Source organism: Calliphora vicina, chromosome 4 (assembly GCF_958450345.1).
Source record: "Calliphora vicina chromosome 4, idCalVici1.1, whole genome shotgun sequence".
NCBI lineage: Eukaryota > Metazoa > Arthropoda > Insecta > Diptera > Calliphoridae > Calliphora > Calliphora vicina.
The window spans coordinates 56,400,263-56,415,919 of NC_088783.1; the positions used below are offsets into that span (position 1 = coordinate 56,400,263).

At 29.3% G+C, this 15,657-nt stretch overlaps 1 protein-coding gene across 1 annotated transcript in view; it reads left to right on the forward strand.

Moving 5' to 3' along the window:
- The first annotated feature begins 6,447 nt into the window (after positions 1-6,447).
- Positions 6,448-15,657, forward strand: part of ldd (lipid droplet defective) — a 58,358-nt gene continuing 49,148 nt past the window's right edge. The window contains exon 1 of the mRNA XM_065506920.1: positions 6,448-6,933. The gene's annotated coding sequence lies outside the window, so the exon portion shown is untranslated. The remainder of the gene's footprint in view (positions 6,934-15,657) is intronic.

Here is a 15,657-nt window from a genome sequence, read left to right on the forward strand (position 1 = left end):
TTGAAAGATTTTTTTAGAATTGTAACTTCTATTAGGAGCTATCGGAACACTCATCTACAGTGATCGAAAGTCCCTTTGTCTTTAGTTATTTTTCGAATTTCAGAAACAATACAATTTTTGTGAGTCATTATTACTTATTTAAATTTGGAATTATGTTAAATTTTAAGCAATTTAATAAATTTAAATATAAATGTACATTTATTCGTTTTATTCGATTATTCTACATAAAATTGTTCGAATAATTATTCGTAAGAAATTATACGATTAATCGAACGATCATTAATCGAATGAATACCCTAGCTATCACCTATTCCCATCTTTCTGGCCGAAACAAATAGGAGTCGGACGGGGCACAGTCTGGGCTATAAAGCGGGTGAGGCAAAACTTCCCAACCACTTCTTTCTAAATAGTTTTTAATAGGTATTGCAACATGTGTTACAATACCTATTAATTTCATGTCTGACCTCAAATGTCTGGCCGAATATGTTGCATTCGATATAGGTTCCCTGTGATTGTCTATCCAGATTTAAGCAGATAATAATAGATAGGACCCTTTTTCTCCCACAAAATACAAATTTGCCTTTGGTGTCGATTAGGCTGGTTGGTCGGGCTTCACGTACGATCTCTTACGTTTCGGGTTATCGTAATGGATCCATTTTTCATCGCAAGTAATGATTCGGTGCAAAATTGATTTTCTTAGCGTTCAAACATCATTTCCGACAAAACTGTTGCTCACAAATGTTTTGAAATTGCTGCTTGAGAAGCTCCCAATGATTTTGCAAGCTTCTATTGAGTTTGACAACAATCTTCATGGAGTAATGCCTACAATTCATGTTCTTCAAACTTTTTCGGCCACTTCTGAACCGCACAAACCATCTCTCGAAACATATTCACCATAAGCTTTGTTGAGCAATTGATGTGCTTCAGTTTCACTTGTTTCAAATTAAAGAAGTCAATCAAAACTTCGCTTCAAAATGACATATAAATTATTAACAAGTAAGAGTACTATATTCGGCCGTGCCGAATCTTAAATACCCTCCACCTAAATATGATGGTATAAAAGCTGAAATAATATAACAATTGTTAGAAAGACTAGTTTACGCAGAACATATTTTATTTCAAATGTACAAAAAATTGTATATAATTCAGCAATTTATAACTGAAATTCCTATTAGAACGTTTGACACAGTTAATTATTGTCTTTTAATTGAGAAATTGTCGTCTAAATTTAATTTTTCTAAATCTTCGTGTAAATTATTATTTTCTTACATAGGTAACCATAAACACTTTGTTGGAACTGGGTTAAACGATCTACAATATCTGAGTGTCAAAGTGGCGCACAGTGGTATGAGAAAAAACAAGTAAGAGTACTATATTCGGCCGTGCCGAATCTTAAATACCCTCCACCTAAATATGATGGTATAAAAGCTGAAATAATATAACAATTGTTAGAAAGACTAGTTTACGCAGAACATATTTTATTTCAAATGTACAAAAAATTGTATATAATTCAGCAATTTATAACTGAAATTCCTATTAGAACGTTTGACACAGTTAATTATTGTCTTTTAATTGAGAAATTGTCGTCTAAATTTAATTTTTCTAAATCTTCGTGTAAATTATTATTTTCTTACATAGGTAACCATAAACACTTTGTTGGAACTGGGTTAAACGATCTACAATATCTGAGTGTCAAAGTGGCGCACAGTGGTATGAGAAAAAAAAAGAGGGAAACAAATCTGTAACTTCTAAACCCTTAGTCCGATTTTAATAAAATTTCACATGCGCAAAGGGGAAGTGTTGTCGAGTTTAAGTCTGGACCTCAACATTTTTCCCTTTTAACCTCAAGTGAAGAAACAGAGTATAAAAAAGGGTATACCAATATATTTAGACAAATTTCAAAATATTTGGTTGTGGGACTTATGTGTTAGCTATGACCTATTATCGTTCGATTGTTATAAAATATTTTAACGTGATTTTTATGTATTTATATGAGAGCTGGTGCCAATTATGGGCCAATATTCACAAAATTCAGTATTATGATTTTTGAATACAAATTACTGATCTGTATACTATTTTTATTTAATATATGGATGCTATGACCTATTATGGTCCTAAGTATTTAAGGGCTATTTTTGTAGAATTTCATATAAACAACGCTATTAACAAGAATGGATCTTATGTGGGAGCTATGCCGAATTATGCACCAATATTTAAAAAATCTTGTAGTACGATTCTTGGATACAAATTACTCATCGGTGTAAAATTTTGGTTGAGTGTAGATTTTTATGGATATTTGTGCAGGGTAATGTGTTTTCCTGAAGTGGTTCTTATATGGAGGCTATGACCAATTATGGGCCTATCATCATAAAATTTGATACATCGATTTTTGTATATATTGAATAAATTTGTTTTGAATTTCAACGTGATAACTATATTTGTAAGAAATTTATGAGGATATTAGTGATTTTCGGGAGTGGACCTTATATGGGAGCTATGGTTAAATATGGACCGATATTCACAAAATCCAGAAGTATGATTACTGGATTCAAATTACTGGATCTGTGCGTAATTTCATTTTGATATCGATATGTTTTTAATACTTTTTAAGGTTAATATCTTTTTTCGGAAATGGGCCTTATAGGGGAGCTATGACCAATTATCGGCCAATCTGCATAAAATTTGGTACAGTGATATCTATATATATGAGTATAATTTTTGTCGAATTTTAGCATGATAAATGTATTTATAAGAGATTTATGAGTACTTAACTGATTTTTGGAAGTGGACCTTATATGGGAGCTATGGTCAAATATGGACCGATATTCACAAAATCCAGTAGTATGATTTCTAAATATAAACTATGGATGTGTGTGAAATTTTGTTTTGATATTGATATTTTTTAGATATTTATGTAGGTTATTGTGTTTTTTGGAAGTGGTCCTTATATGGGAGCTATAACCAATTATCGGCCGATTTTCATAGAATTAGGTACAGCAATTTTGGTATATATGGGGATTATTCATGTCGAATTTCAACTTGATAGCGATATTTATAAGACATTTATGCTTATTTAAGAGATTTTCGGAAGTGTACTTTATATGGGGGCTATGGTCAAATATGGGCCGATCCACGAAAAATTTTGTAATATAATTTCTTTTACCACGAAACTTATTTTCGCTGAATTTCATGTGGATATTCCTATTCTGTAAGCATTTATAGACCATATAACCATATTTCGGGAAGAAATTTGTATGGGGGCTAGGAGAAATCTTGGACCGATTCTTATAATTTTAACCAGAGTTACTCCTTTTATCATAAAAGTAACGAGTGCAAAATTTTATGATATTAGCTGCAATATATTTACAAAAAATGTCCAAAAATATATGAAAATTATCAATTTTTTTTTTAGGTTGTCCCACATTTTCATTCATAACTTTGGTTCCACTGTACCGATTTCGCTGATTTTCAATACCAAACTGCTTAGGAGAACAATAAACATTCTTTTTGCAAGTTTAACCATTTTGTTTGTCTATTTTGGACGTGAGCGTGTTTTACACAGACAGACAGACAGACAGACGGACAGACAGACGGACATGGCTCAATCGACTTAAAATTTCATAAGGATCAATAATATATATACTTTGTTGGGTCTCAGATGAATATTTCTCAATGTTACACACGGAATGACAAACTTATATATACCCTCATTCACCACTTATGGTGGTGGAGGGTATAAAAAGAGGGAAACAAATCTGTAACTTCTAAACCCTTAGTCCGATTTTAATAAAATTTCACATGCGCAAAGGGGAAGTGTTGTCGAGTTTAAGTCTGGACCTCAACATTTTTCCCTTTTAACCTCAAGTGAAGAAACAGAGTATAAAAAAGGGTATACCAATATATTTAGACAAATTTCAAAATATTTGGTTGTGGGACTTATGTGTTAGCTATGACCTATTATCGTTCGATTGTTATAAAATATTTTAACGTGATTTTTATGTATTTATATGAGAGCTGGTGCCAATTATGGGCCAATATTCACAAAATTCAGTATTATGATTTTTGAATACAAATTACTGATCTGTATACTATTTTTATTTAATATATGGATGCTATGACCTATTATGGTCCTAAGTATTTAAGGGCTATTTTTGTAGAATTTCATATAAACAACGCTATTAACAAGAATGGATCTTATGTGGGAGCTATGCCGAATTATGCACCAATATTTAAAAAATCTTGTAGTACGATTCTTGGATACAAATTACTCATCGGTGTAAAATTTTGGTTGAGTGTAGATTTTTATGGATATTTGTGCAGGGTAATGTGTTTTCCTGAAGTGGTTCTTATATGGAGGCTATGACCAATTATGGGCCTATCATCATAAAATTTGATACATCGATTTTTGTATATATTGAATAAATTTGTTTTGAATTTCAACGTGATAACTATATTTGTAAGAAATTTATGAGGATATTAGTGATTTTCGGGAGTGGACCTTATATGGGAGCTATGGTTAAATATGGACCGATATTCACAAAATCCAGAAGTATGATTACTGGATTCAAATTACTGGATCTGTGCGTAATTTCATTTTGATATCGATATGTTTTTAATACTTTTTAAGGTTAATATCTTTTTTCGGAAATGGGCCTTATAGGGGAGCTATGACCAATTATCGGCCAATCTGCATAAAATTTGGTACAGTGATATCTATATATATGAGTATAATTTTTGTCGAATTTTAGCATGATAAATGTATTTATAAGAGATTTATGAGTACTTAACTGATTTTTGGAAGTGGACCTTATATGGGAGCTATGGTCAAATATGGACCGATATTCACAAAATCCAGTAGTATGATTTCTAAATATAAACTATGGATGTGTGTGAAATTTTGTTTTGATATTGATATTTTTTAGATATTTATGTAGGTTATTGTGTTTTTTGGAAGTGGTCCTTATATGGGAGCTATAACCAATTATCGGCCGATTTTCATAGAATTAGGTACAGCAATTTTGGTATATATGGGGATTATTCATGTCGAATTTCAACTTGATAGCGATATTTATAAGACATTTATGCTTATTTAAGAGATTTTCGGAAGTGTACTTTATATGGGGGCTATGGTCAAATATGGGCCGATCCACGAAAAATTTTGTAATATAATTTCTTTTACCACGAAACTTATTTTCGCTGAATTTCATGTGGATATTCCTATTCTGTAAGCATTTATAGACCATATAACCATATTTCGGGAAGAAATTTGTATGGGGGCTAGGAGAAATCTTGGACCGATTCTTATAATTTTAACCAGAGTTACTCCTTTTATCATAAAAGTAACGAGTGCAAAATTTTATGATATTAGCTGCAATATATTTACAAAAAATGTCCAAAAATATATGAAAATTATCAATTTTTTTTTTAGGTTGTCCCACATTTTCATTCATAACTTTGGTTCCACTGTACCGATTTCGCTGATTTTCAATACCAAACTGCTTAGGAGAACAATAAACATTCTTTTTGCAAGTTTAACCATTTTGTTTGTCTATTTTGGACGTGAGCGTGTTTTACACAGACAGACAGACAGACAGACGGACAGACAGACGGACATGGCTCAATCGACTTAAAATTTCATAAGGATCAATAATATATATACTTTGTTGGGTCTCAGATGAATATTTCTCAATGTTACACACGGAATGACAAACTTATATATACCCTCATTCACCACTTATGGTGGTGGAGGGTATAAAAACAAAAACTGAGTTCAAAGAGTATTTCTTTCTATTGTAAATCAATTTTTAAGTCAATCACCTAATACATTTTTGCAAAAACTTTAATTTTGTATGGCCATAAAGAACCTGTGTGCCAGATTTTAACAAATTTGGAACGGGTAAGGTTCAATGAAAACTTTTGTTTTCTCCCTATATTAATGCAATAGTCTCTATTTCTTCCTCATAAAAAAAACAATACAAGAAAAAAGAATGTGAAAGTAACCAGTACTTAACATAAAATATTGAAACTTTTTTTCTTGAAATAAAACAATAATAATTTTTGAATTAAATTACAACTCTATCTAAATGTCATTAAACTAGTTTGATTTAATAAATATTGATACAAATCATACTAAAATATTACAACTGCTATCTAACAGATAGCATTTACTAAGAAAATTACAGTGCATATCTTTACAAAAATGTATGTTACAAAATTAACCCGGCTTAAAATGATAATAATCTACCAATCACAAATTGTGCTCTCAAAAACAACCTTTATCTCTGGCTAAACTTCAACTAAAGCTTAGCAACATGTTGCTAAACATTCGATCTACACTTAGTAATGTATCGAAACATAGGCTAGACTAAAGAAAACAAAATCAAATCAATGTGGTTGTTGTACATAGTTTGTTTGATTGTTTAAAATCGATATGAATTTAAAATTCTGAGTTGTTTAGTTGGTTGGAACGAACAGTGTGAGAGCTTGACAATTCAGAAACTTTTCAATATTTTTACAAACTCTTAACTAACTTGAAGCTCAGTTTTAAAGCGGCAATCGGTGACAGCAGTTGTTGTAAGCGGTTTAAAAAGGAAAACGAAAGAAGAAAATATAAAAAAACAAAATAAATAAATAAAAAACTAAGTGTAAATAAAGTGTGAATAAAATAAGAATTAAATATACAAAAAAAAATTCAAAGAAATCGTGGATTAAAATTTAATACAACAAAAGTTTTATAATAAAATTATTGTAGTTTAAGAAAAAATTTTAAAGAAATTTTAAACAAAATTATAAAAAAGTTAATTATTAAAAATAAGAGCAAAGAAAACAAAACAAAATAAAGTTAAATTTTAACAAAATTGTGTTACTATACAGCAAAAAAAAAGTTTCCAAAATACCACAAAAGAAATACATACAAAGTTTTAAATCTCAAATGTAAGTCAGTCAAGTCAGTGTGATTTTGAAATATTTTAAATACCAAATTTGTTGTAAAGAAATAAAACAACAAACAGCCATAACTACAACTACAACCTAGAGAAATAAATTCAACAACAGCAACAACATAAACACATTTATACAAAAACAACAAAAACATCATAAACCGAAAGTGAAACTGGATTTTTGTTTTTCTTTTGTGTTTGTTTTAGTTTTAGTTTATACTGTTGCTGTTGCTATTGTGTGTTGTTTTCATTTTCATATGCATCATTCCTATTTTTTTTCTTCTTACATATTTACTACTTTTTTGTTGCCAATTTTGTCAAATTAGCCCAGCGTTGTTTTTTTGTAATGATTATAAAATCATGATTGAAAAAGTAAAACAAAAATTAATAAAATTTTAAACAAAAACAAAGTCTTAAAATAGCAACATATTATGTTAAAAAATCTAATAACCAAATTATAGTTATTAACCAAAAATATATCAACAAGTTAAAATGGTTTTAATGTTTAATTATACCCTACACCACCATAATTATGGGAGGTAGGTTTGTGTTATGCGTTTGTGCTGATGTTTGTAACGCCCAAATCGAATCACTTTCTGAGTCAATTATACGAAGCCAAAGCGCAAAGTACAGGTCGCAATTTTGAAGATATTTTGATAAAATTTGGTAGATACATTTTTTCGGCACAAGGACGAAGCCTAATGCAACTGGCTGAAATCGAACATTTATTTCACCTAGCCCCCATACAAATTTCCTCCCAAAATAGGACTTTATCCGTCAAAACAATGTTTTTTTTTGCTGTTTTATTTGCATTTTTGTTATTTCTCTATCTTACACAAATAATTATTCTGAATGCAAAACCCTCTATCTTTTAAAAAAAATTATTTTCAAATATTTTTTTAAATATTTCTTCAATCAAACTTAAAAAAAAAATACAAAAGCAAATTAAAAACATTTTTTCTATAATTGTTTGTTAAATATTGTATTATTAGATGCTATCTTAAATAAATCACGTTAAAAACTGACAGATGGCATATATGAAATCAAAATAATTAATTTTTATTAAAGTGCAAAACCCTCTGATCTGATCATTTCATACATACACATTGAATATCTTTGAAAAGTAAAATCTATTGTAAAGTCCACAATAATGCAAAATTTTAAAAACCAATTAAATGTAAGATTCAGTAGGTGCTTTTAAAAAATATTGTAAAATACCGAATTTTTATAACTCAAGTAATACGCGAAAAAAACAGTTTTTTGGTTCTCCTGAAAAGTTGCGTTTTTCAAGATAGAGGGTTTTGAATATAGGCCCTCGATTTATTGTGTACTGTTTTTGATTTTAGATTCTCCCAAAGTTTGACATTTTTCCCTGTCAAATAAATACCATACTGAAAATTTAAAAGATTGCACATTTTTTTTAAATGTTCCAGTTTTTGGTCAAAGTTGCAAAATTTTCAAAAAAATTCCAAAAAAAATTTTATATTTGTAATTAATAATTATTGTATTATTTAATTATGTATGTAAAGAATATACAAATTTGTTGATATCGATAACCCATTTTAATTTAATACCAAAACAAATTTAAATTTTTTAATTTAAAATTTTTTTTTTAACGAAAATTAAAAAAAAATTACTTTCGTAAATAAAAAATAAAATGCAGGAACTTTTTTTTTGGTTAAAGCCACTAAATTCTTATTTCAATTAAATTTTTTAGTTACCAGATTAGAATGATCACGAAGTATTGATAGCAAACGATTGGGTACAAGAACGTGACAATAGAACATTTCAAAAAACATTTTCAAAAAATTAAAAAAAAATTGTTTCCAAAAATTTTAAAAATAACTTAAAATCTTTACTTTAAATTATAATTTGATAAAGGGTATATAAGAATATAGATTTCTTACTTGTTATACCCTTCACCTTCGTGAGTAGGGTATATATAAGTTTGTCATTCCGTTTGTAATTTCTACATTTTTCATTTCCGACCCTATAAAGTATATATGTATATTCTGGATCCTTATAGATAGCGGAGTCGATTAAGCCATGTCCGTCTGTCTGTCTGTCCGTCTGTCTGTTGATATAAATTTTCTGAAGACCCCAGATATCTTCGAGATCCAAATTTACAATAATTCTGTCAGACATGCTTTCGAGAATTTTGCTATTTAAAATCAGCAAAATCGGTAAACAAATGGCTGAGATATGAGGAAAAAACCGGGACAACCTCGATTTTTTACCTATTTTTGACCTATATCTGGATTACTAAGACATTAATATAGACAATATGGATATCTAATGATAGATATTTCAAAGACATTTGCAACGACGTATATAAGACCATAGTAAGATGGATCAATCAATTCATAATATCTGAGGTTGAATTTTCTGTATCTGGAATTGTAAACTCTCCTGGTAATCGTAGGCCCATACATCAATTCCATAGAAGTTGATGGCATGACGTTGTAGATATCTTTTGTTAACACAAATATTGTATCAGTTCTATTAAAATCTTGGATGTAATGTACTAATATAATTTTTTATTTGATTTTTATAAAATCTGGAGAAACAAGTAAAAATTTAATTTTTTTTTAAAAATCTTTTTTATGACCAAATTTTTTTTAATTTATTTTTAAATTTAGTAAGAGAAAAAAATATTTTAAAATTCTAAATTAGAGCATGGAATATTTATATTAATATTTTTATGAAAATTTTTTTTTTTCAAAATTTCTTTTCTGGAATTTTTTTATTTTTTAAAAAATTATTTTTTTTTTAATTTATTAGTGAAAAAATATATTTTAAAATTCTAAATTAGAGCATGGAATATTTCTAAATTACGAATTAATTTTTTTCGACTTCAACGCAGGAGTAAAAAATTGTTTAAAATGGTGGGTCTTTTTTATACCCTTCACCATGAGTGGTAAGGGTATATAGAAGTTTGTAATTACGTTTGCAATTTCTACATTTTTCATTTGCGACTCCATAAAGTATATGTATTCTGGATCGTTATAGATAGGGCAGTCGATATAGCCATGTCCACCTGTGTGTTGAAATCAAATTTCCGAAGACACCAAAATAACTCACATACATGACTAATACATCAATAAATCTGTTATAGTCTTAAACAAAATTGCTATTTAAAATCGGTAAAATCGGACCACAAATGGCTAGATATAAACAAACTACTTTTTTACCAAAAAAAATTTTTAAATTTTTTTTAAGTGTTCCGAATCTTAAATACCCTCACAAAATTATATTTTAAAATAAAAATTAAATTTTTTTTTTTAAATCTTTTTTAGTGAACAAATTTTATGACATTTTTTTTCAATATTTCTTTTTTCGTTTTTTTTTTTTTTAAATTTAATAAGAAAAAAAATATTTTAAAATTCTAATTTAGAGCATGGAATATTTATTTTAAAATTTTTTTATGAAATTTTTTTTTTCAAAATTTCTTTTCTCGATTTTTTTTTTATTTTTTTAGAAAATTATTTTTTTTAATTTATTTAGATAATTAGAGCATGGAATATTTCTAAATTACAAATGATTTTTTTTCGAATTCGATTTTCGATTTCAAAGCAGTAGTTAAAGGTAAATTGTTTAAACTGTTGGTATTTTTGTAAGGCTCTTTTTTATAACCTTCACCATGATTGGCAACCAAAAACATGTTGTTATTTCGTATGTAACATATCGAAATAATAGTCGTAGAACCAAAAAGTGTATTTGTTGTGCTATAAAAAATATTTTTTATATAACGCGTTGAAAATTTGATGGAAATTTATCACAAATTTAAATAATAAAATCAAGTAAGAGACATATACATATTTGGCTGTGCCGAATCTTATATACCCTTCACCAATTTATACTTTAAAATACAAATTTTAAATATTTCTAGGTAAACAAAATTTTTCCAATTTTTTTTTATTAATGAAAAAAATTTTACAACAAAAAAATTTTTTAGTTGCAACTGAATTCGATATCGAGTAAAATTGATCGTAATTTTCTTATTTGAGATTACGGCATTCGATATCGAGCATGAAATTTAGTACATTTTGTTATAATTACGATATCGAAATTATTTTTCGATACGATAGTTCATTCGATCACGAATGCGGTAATTCGGCCTCAGGACTATGCCCGATAAATTTATGATAAATACATACATGACGGCTATGGCTATATCGACCCCGTTATCTACAACGATCCTGAATATATTTATATACCTTATGGGGTCGCAAATTAAAAATGTAGAAATTACAAACGGAATGACAAACTTATATAAATCCTTATCACTTGAAGAGTATAAAAACATACATTTTTTCAAATGCGAATATCTCATAAACTATAAGAGAACATATATAGCTGGATCTTTTTTGTAGATGTAGATCTCTTCCGGAAGATTCCATATATATAATTCAAATCGGATCGAGAACAAAAATTTGACATGATGTTAAATTCCAAATTCAGCTACAACTACACCTCCTCCAATTTTATTAAAATCGGACTATCCGTTTAGAATTTAGAATTATTTAAAGTTTTGTATGAAATTCCACCCACACGATAAATTGTTCGTTGTGTGAACAAATTAATGGCTCGCACAATACCGCATTAACTCCAACATGTTTTTTTTAATGTTTCAAAAGTAAACTTTAAAACACTTTTCCCGTTCTGCAAGTGGTATTTCCGAAACAAGAATTTTGATCTACATTTTTTTGGTTTTGGCTTCTTTTAGAATGTATTGTATTCTAAAGAAATAATTTGATTGTATTTTTAAAGTATAATCCGCGAAATTTAATAACAAATTAAAACTTTAGTATCATTTTAAATACCAGTTTATTTAAATTTTTGTTTTTAACACGAAATAATAATATAATAACAATAATATACAACAGATAGAAAACAATACGATGAAATAATACAAAAAAAAACATTTCTTTGTCTAGACAATAATAGGGTGTGCTAATTGAAAGTGTTTGGCTGCACAAAATCCATATGACATAAGATTTTAATGTCAATGACATGTAAATTTTTATTAAAATATATGTACAATGGTATGACATATATGTCATATGACAGGTGTTTGACATGATTAGCCGGACAAGTTTATTTAGTTATAAACTTTAGACCAATAAGTCATTTAGGCTCCATATTTTTTTTTTCTTTTAGCGTATTTGTTCATATGTATAATTTGTTTGCAAATTTGTTATTGTTTATTTATTTATTATTATATTAATTTTCTCATAACACTTTGAAATATTCATTGCAGACCCACAAAAGTATATACATATATTTAGGGTCCTTATAAAATTCTATGACGGTCTTGTTATGTTCGTCAGACAGACGTCTGTTGAAGACACGATAGTGCCTTCTAGTGAATGGTATGAAAAGCTAATAATCGATTTTCGACTTTTCGATCAACCATTTTCATTTCGATTTCTACAGTCGATTAATCGAACCCAATAATTGATTTTTTAATAATCGACCTGCATTTTTGGGAACTATTCCCAGCGGGAAAAAGATGCAGTAAAGAGGCCTTCCTAAATGCCTCATTTTGCAGACACAAGGACTTGCAAAATCATTTTGCCGCATTGCAAAATCATTTCAATTTTACACAGCGTGTCATTGCGAGCCAAGGCCTTGCATACTCGCTGCTGTTAGAGGGCTGAGAGAAGGCCTACTTATGATGGGCTGTTAGCAGCCAACAAGCTGACTTGTTATTAGAAGGGGATTCATAGGGCTTCTTGAACACCTTCTAAGAGCAGGCAGGGTGGAATGAGTATCGGATATTTTAGAATGTGTAAGTATGCCTTTTAGAAGGCCTACAAATTGAAGTCCTATCATTTTTTCCCGCTGGGTAGCAAATAACCCATATCGTCATAATATTAATAGGCAAGTCGATTTCTTTAGACCCCTTTTACTCTCACATTATACATTTAATTTGGGCAAGAAATATACCATTTTAAAGGGATTTATTCACAGAAGTGCAGAATATATATTATATTGAAATCGGTTCAGTTTTTTAGGAGTTATAAGCGTTTAAAGATGTTACTAACACATATGCAAAAACGTGTACATGTGAACCTTAAGCCAAAAAGTAAACAAAGCATCCCAGCGGGAAAAAATTGTAGGACTTCAGTTTGTAGGCCTTCTAATAGGCATACTTACACATTCTAAAAAATCCGATACTCATTCCACACTGCCTGCTCTTAGAAGGTGTTCAAGAAGGCCTATGAATCCCCTACTAATAACACGTGGTTAAATAAAAATAGTCTACATCAAAAAATAAAATACTCTGCATCTCTTTGATTAACTCTTTACAAAATTTACAAATATTTATTTTTGTTGTTTTTTAAGAATGTAATCAGAAATTATCATGTTTCAAAAAATTAAACAAACAACTTCATTTTAATTCTTATTTTTATTTTAGATCTTCTAATAAGACTTTAAATAGGTCTTCCATTGTAGACGTTCTATAAAACATGAAAATGCACGACTATTCATAGGCTGTTCATTGATGCCTTATTCTAATGCTTTTTTTCTCTTTATTAGGCCTTCTCATGTAGCCCTTCCATAAGATTTTGCAGGCTTTGCAGTAGTCCTACCTTTCTATGCATTCCATATGGCATTCCTCTACAGGCCTTTCATTATATCAGTAATAACAGGTTTTTTTACAGGCATAAGACCATATAGCAGCCCTGCGAATAGCCCTTCCAAAGTAGACCTTCTAATAGCTCTTCCCAATTACACCTTCTAGAAGCCCTTGCAAAGTTGGCCTTCTCCCAGCCCTCTAACAGCAGCGAGTGTGCAAGGCCTTGGCTCGCAATGACACGCCGTGTAAAATTGAAATGATTTTGCAATGCGGCTACAAGTCCTTGTGTCTGCAAAAGAAGGCCTTTAGGAAAGCCTCTTTACTGAATCTTTTTCCCGCTGGGATTGCGTGTTTGTTCTATTTGTTGTTGTAAATAAATAAGAGTAACAATTAAACCGTATTGATTTCGCTCTGTTTTAAGTGAGAGTTGTTATAGAAAACAAAGAAGAAGACTTTAGAAATTTAAATTCGCTTTAATAAATATATTTTGAAGGTGTTTTTTTTTATTTTCTAACTCCCATATGCTTAAACAATTTTTAAATTTATCAAAGGTTTATAAAACAAAATTAGTTTTATAAACCTTTGACAAATTTAAAAAACTGTTTATGCATATGGGGGTAAATATGTAGTTGTAATAAGTAAATAGTTATTTAATAATTGTGACTATTTTCAACGGTTTATCACTGCATGAAGTTTAATGAAAAATGGGACTGGTCGGAAAAAATGGTGAGTCGCCTCCCATATAAAGTAAATAGTTATTTCTAAATATTTTGTGAAATATAATTGCAAGATTCTTCAAACTTAGTCTAAATGGCTCTTTTATAAATTTTCATAGTTTCGCTGAAATTGTTCGAACTATAATTGTAAAAGTGTTTAAACTTTTAGCGAATTAATTTCTTATTACTGTGCGGGGTTTAGCTGAATATAGACGGAATTAGATTAGAGGGCATAGCACCCAAAATGGGAGAGGTCGGAAAAGGATGTGAGTCACCTCCCATACAAAGTAATAATTGCAACGTTCTTCAAACTTTGTCCGCATAGATCTCTTACCATTTTACACAGATTGGCTGAAAATGGTCTGGATTGCATTAGTGGTTATGGCGCAAAGTAAATAATTAATTTTGAATATCTGGAGAACTATAATTCTAAAAGAATTTAAACTCTGTATCAATCAATTTATTACCATTCCAAGAAGGTTAGCTAAAAACGAATTTATACCTGATCCCTGTTCGAAGTTTAGCTAAGCATGATCGGCTTAGTAGGAATGACCCCTCCCTTATAAAGGAAAGTTAAAGTAAAGCTTGATATTTACATAAAAGGTTTAAAAATGGGTGGGATCAGAGCATTGGAGTGGTATCTCCCATACAAAATTAGTTAGTTGTTTTCGAATATCAAGTGTACTGTAATTGAGAGATTCTCAAATTTTATATGTGTTATTTTCGTATTTCCATTCATATTTTTTAAATTTTACTAGGGTAGGGGTAGCGAAGTGCACCGGGTTATGCTAGTACGCTATAATTACGGAATAAAATCATATTTTGGAAGAGTATTATAATTCCTTTATGTTGAGGTAATTTACTTTAAATATACAATGGAAACTTTTCCAAATATTCCATATTTTAAAATATTTTTAAAAATAAAAATTTTTTTTTAGTATTTTACTTTGTATTAGTTTTTGGGTTTTAGACGAGTTTTTGTTTAATTTTTTTTTGATTTTTAAAGCTCCAAACCAATTTTTATGTATTTTCTCCCCTATCAAATGGCTTATTCTATAGAAATTCTCATGTTAATGATTTTTTTCGACTCGAAAATTATTTTTTGGATATGTCGTAGTGGAACTTTTTTTCCTCATGCCAAAAGCTATGGAAAAATTGATGGCACAATATCAATTGCTAAATCGACCCACCCTATTGTATCCTATTGTACATAAAATATATATATTTTTATACCCTTCACCTTCGTGAGAAGGGTATATATAAGTTTGTCATTCTGTTTGTAATTTCCACAATATAATTTTCCGACCCTATAAAGTATATATATTCTGGATCCTTATAGATAGCGGAGTCGATTAAATTTAAAACAAGTAAGAAAGTATGGTCGTACAAGCCCGACCATATAATACCCTACACTAAGTAA